The sequence below is a fragment of the Pinus tabuliformis genome, chromosome 9, assembly GCF_031772625.1.
Source record: "Pinus tabuliformis cultivar Carrire ecotype Pingquan chromosome 9, CPIR1, whole genome shotgun sequence".
NCBI classification, from domain to species: Eukaryota; Viridiplantae; Streptophyta; class Pinopsida; order Pinales; family Pinaceae; genus Pinus; species Pinus tabuliformis.
The window spans coordinates 1,928,657,960-1,928,662,813 of NC_142307.1; positions in this window are offsets into that span (position 1 = coordinate 1,928,657,960).

A 4,854-nucleotide genomic window follows, 5' to 3' on the forward strand; every position below is an offset into this window, starting at 1 on the left:
ACTCATTCAATTGAAGACAAAGTATCCTAGTCACTTCTGGGTGGAAGAAGAGAGTCTGAGGGTCAAGACATACTGGCACTCGAATGGGAGAAATTTTGATTTTTTTCTTACCCCTAAGATCGGTGCGACTAAACAATACGATAACTAGTGCTGATTGGCATGATCGGCACGATTGACCAATACTACAACTAGTGTCGATTGGCATGACCGACATGACTAAGCAATACTACAACTAGTGCTGATCGTCTAATCGGGATGACTGCCTAACTGACAACTAGTGCTGATTGAGGGATTCAAAGAAAAAATAAAAAAGAACTTCACACAGGGCCAGAGTTAACACATAAGAGGGTGGGCTAAACCAAGCAAGCACACAAAGCAAGCTAAATGAAGCTTTCTAGTCAGGGAGAAAACGGTCCAAAAGGCTTATGGGGTCAAGATCACAAGAGCAGAACACACTGACCAAGATTGGGGTTAGGCTCTAATATGCACTTACAGGCATTGGCGCAACTGCCTAACTGACGACAAGCACCAGAGACCGGTCGACGTGACTGTTCCTCCACAATCCGCGCTAGTCGACACGACTCTCAGCTGATTAAATGTGCTATCCGAGGGAACTAAGGAAAAAAAATCAAAACAGGGACCAAATCTGCTACTATGAATTTTAGACTTAGGCCAGTAAGCAGGATAAAAGAAATAGAACCAAAGGGAAAATGTGAAACTAGCAAATTTCTCACGAAATCATGAAATCCAAAACAAAAAAAAGATGGGATCTCCCCAGTGGAGTCGCCAATTTGTGGTGATGTAAAATGATAAGTGCGGACACAAATGAATTCCTCTATCTCGATAATGGGTCTAGCTACAAAAGATACATTCTATGGAAGATTTCCTTAGGTTAGAATCAATCAAGAGGGCCTACCTCTTGGTCGCTTATCCTGCTTGATGATGTCCTCGCTTGCTGTTTCTAGCAATCTCTCGCTTCCTTCTTCAAGTTCCTAGAACAAGTAAACAAGAACAACACACAAACATAATAAGAGACAAATTGCAATTAAACCTACTTAATGAGTCAAGAAGCATCAAGACATGAATATCTAATATTACAAAACATGTAGGAAATCAATCCATAGATATTAATATCAAAGAGAGATTACAACCATTCATTTTGACGTCGCAGTCGTCCTCTAACAAGACTAGGTTCCCACACACTTCTGCTAGCATTCCATGATGGCTTCAAACAACAATAGTTTTAAAGCTCTTCCCTTTAGGCTTCACTCCAAACCCAAACACACTTCTCGCTCACACAACTAGGTGGCTACAACTAGTAATAGCTTGCTTTTCTAACAAAAATAGTATACTCACACTTAACGAACACTCTAACTAGCTTGTGCTTGGGAAGAAGGGAGGTTTATATAGGAAATATGGATAGGAGATGGATCCTCTTCTCATGGGAGAAGGACTTATCCCTTCAGGTAGTTCCATCATTATAGGGGAAAGGAGCCCAGACTGTCATCCTCGACCCCATCTAGCCAAACCATTTACCAAACTTCCGTTACGGAGCTTCTAGAGCTGGAAGCTTCGGCTCTAATTTAAAAAACTTTCCAAAATAGGACCAGCGTGACTGGAACACAGCCCAGTCACACCAATCGACACGAGGAACAATGCTAATATCTACACATCGAGGCGGGGAAGACAAAGGTCACTAGCACCGGTCTTGTAAATTGGGCAAAACAGAAGTTTCAGGGGAAATGGTGCAAAAGGGAAATGATCTACTCATGAAGAGGGACATAATGGGAGTTTCTTCCTAAGGGAAAGGCATGTGGGGTTTACTGTAGAGGTCCTCCAGTATCAAGGAATGGGGAGTACAGGGATAGTGACAAAATGTTGTGTAACACTACCGTCAAGGAAGGGATAGATACTGTGGATGCTGCAGTCATCAACTACACAACTCTATTTGAAAAGGCCATAGAAGTGGTGATGGCCCTGCAGAAAGATCCCACCATGAAAATATTCAATACAGAGATTCGCGAGCTCCAACAACAGTACAATGAGGTTAGGGTGATGACACACTCCATTGTTACAACACAACGCCTTGCCAAGTTGAAGGAGGCAAAGTAGCTCCTTGCACAAGTGGAAGCAATGCAGAAAGAAGAGGAAATGCTTAAGGAACAATCGGGTCCTTGGTTGGATGAAGCCTACCAAGTCTCAGCCAACATCTAGGAAAATTTGATGGACTTGTAGCTTACACAGCAAAAGATCAAGCGAGCCGGTGAAGGACCAGTTATAGAGAAACAGGTCGACCAGGTGAAGCAGGTGGCTAGGCAGAGCGCTGCTGAAGTAGTAGTTATGCTGGTGGAGCTGGGGGATCTTCGCAGTAAGATCACCATGCTAGTTGAGTGACTCGAGAGCGAGTCATGACGTTTTTGTTGGGGGCCTATTGGGATGGGGTCCCTTGGGTCAGTTTTGGGGAAAAAGCCCATTTTTTGATGTAAAAAGATGTAAAGTCTCCATGAATTATGGACATGGAGTTCGTAGTTATTCAAGAGTCAAAAAGGGATTTTCCCCTTATCTATGTAAACTTGAGTCAGTTTTTGAGATCTACCCATGGCCCACATACCATGGGATTGTATAAATAGGCATGTCTTAGAAGAGTCTAAGGCAGATTTAGATCGAATTTTTGTCTATGGGTACGACGAAAGGAGTCTAGAGTTAGCTAAGGGAAGTAGTCTTAGAGGGGGAAAAGGCTCTGCAGCTGAGTGCGTAGAGGCCTAGAGTAGTGTCCGTAGCTGAGTGCACAAGGAAGTATTGAGTCTGTAAACTTATCCTGAAGATCAATAAAGAACACTGTTGTAGAAATTCCTGTGTTTTATCTCTTTACTTCTGTTATGTATGATTGCGATATATGCTGTGATGAAATGATGTATCTATAAAATATTGATGTATTGATGCGTGGATTTACTTGATCTATCTTAATATCTGAATACAATTAATGTTAAGTGATTACATGAAGTTCATAACACTTTCTGTTAAGTTTATTGGGCACTTAGGTAGATTTGAGTAAATACTGATCTAAAGTCAATCTAAGGTGCATGTAAGTGGCTAACTCATCTGTTTAAGGTCTGCAAAAGATAGTCGTAGACCTTCATGGAGGTCTCGAGACTGTTAGAAGGAAGATACAATACCAAGTCTTAAGGGCTTGGACATCTGCGTGAAGGCAGATCTAGGGCATAAAATGACATCACACTAATCTTTGGATGCGAAAACTTGGTTCCAACATCCTCCCATACTACTTCGGGTGAGACTTAGTACGCACTACACGGGTTGATGCCGAAAGGGACAGTAGTGTAGGGTTTGGTTTGGCACAACTAACTCTGAACCTGGGTCAGGACCCATTAAGCCAACAACCATCTTCAGGAAGGAATCTTTGGGGGAATCTTCAAGATTCCCAGGGGTTTAGAATTTGATGGTGTCATAAAGGGGAAAAATTTATAGTCATTTGACACGATTTCATGCCACAAATTTAGCAGTGTAGTCCATATCATCAGCTATGCTTTGCATGTTTTGGCCATCCCTGAAATTGAAGGTACATAATGCAGTTATGTCATGATTTTCTTCTGATTTGCTGAGATGATGTTTTTGTTGTTGAGATCCCTCATTACCATTATGTTGAGGGATACTTGTTTGTGACATCATGTGATATTTTATTAGCTTATCATGATGAAGGAATGCCCATTTGAGTGAGAGTTCCTATAGGAGGATGTCTCATGGAGAGACATGTCACTCTTGGTGAGAATTTTTCCCCTATGAGTGAGAGTTCCTTAGAATGTCTCGTGGAGAGACATGCTACTCTAGTTGATGGAATTTATCCTTGTAATGAAAAAGACTATGCCATGTACATTATCATCATTTGCAACATCTAATGAAGCGGCCTCCCCACTCTTGACACAAGGGCCTGGAGATGTAACCCACATTGGGTGAACTTCACTATCAATGTGTTTGTGTCCTTTGTTTTTCTGATCATCTTTATGATTCCTCTTCTTTATAGTATGCACATGTGGATTTTCATACTCTTTCATATGCAAAACTAATAACATCACATAAGTAAAATATCTTGGTTAATTCTAGTAGTTGAAGAGGTTCAGGTTAGTTTGCATACAAAATTGTGAAAGGATTAGTTACAATATAAGGTATTCATCATTGTCCACAAGAAAAGATGAAAAAGGGAAGAAATAGTATAATGAAATTGGAAAGACACATTCAATAGTAGAGACTAGTTCACCCCAAGATCCACCAGCTCAAGATATGTAGGTCTAGGAGGAGGAATAGATAACCCCTCAAGCAAGGAAAGTATCTCCTAAGAAGAGGATCAAATATTATTTGACAGGCGAGAGAAACAGGAAGTGGAAATATGATCCTCTAAACATAGGATCTATTTAAGAAGAAGAGGAGGAGAGGAGAATGATAGAAGAACAACAAAAAAGGGAGTCCCAGGAGGAAGAAGCAATACAGAGACATGAAGAAGAAAAATTGAATCAAGATATAGAAGAGGAAGATTAGGAGGAAGAAGATGATATTCAACCCATGGATGATGAACCAATTTCTCTAGAGGAACCTCCTCTCATAGGTGGCCATCTTCCATTTGGAGAGACGGGGATGACACCTCCACTGGTAGACAGAGTCATGGATCTATGCACTGTCACATTTTATCAACTTAAGAAGAGAATAATGCAAGAAAGGCATAAATGCTTTCCGAAGGATCCTCAGACTCAAGTCTCAATTGTTACACAGAAGGTGATGACTGCCAAGACTAGGAGGAATCCTAGGGCAGTCATAGTAGAATTTTTTTCTTTCACAAAAAAA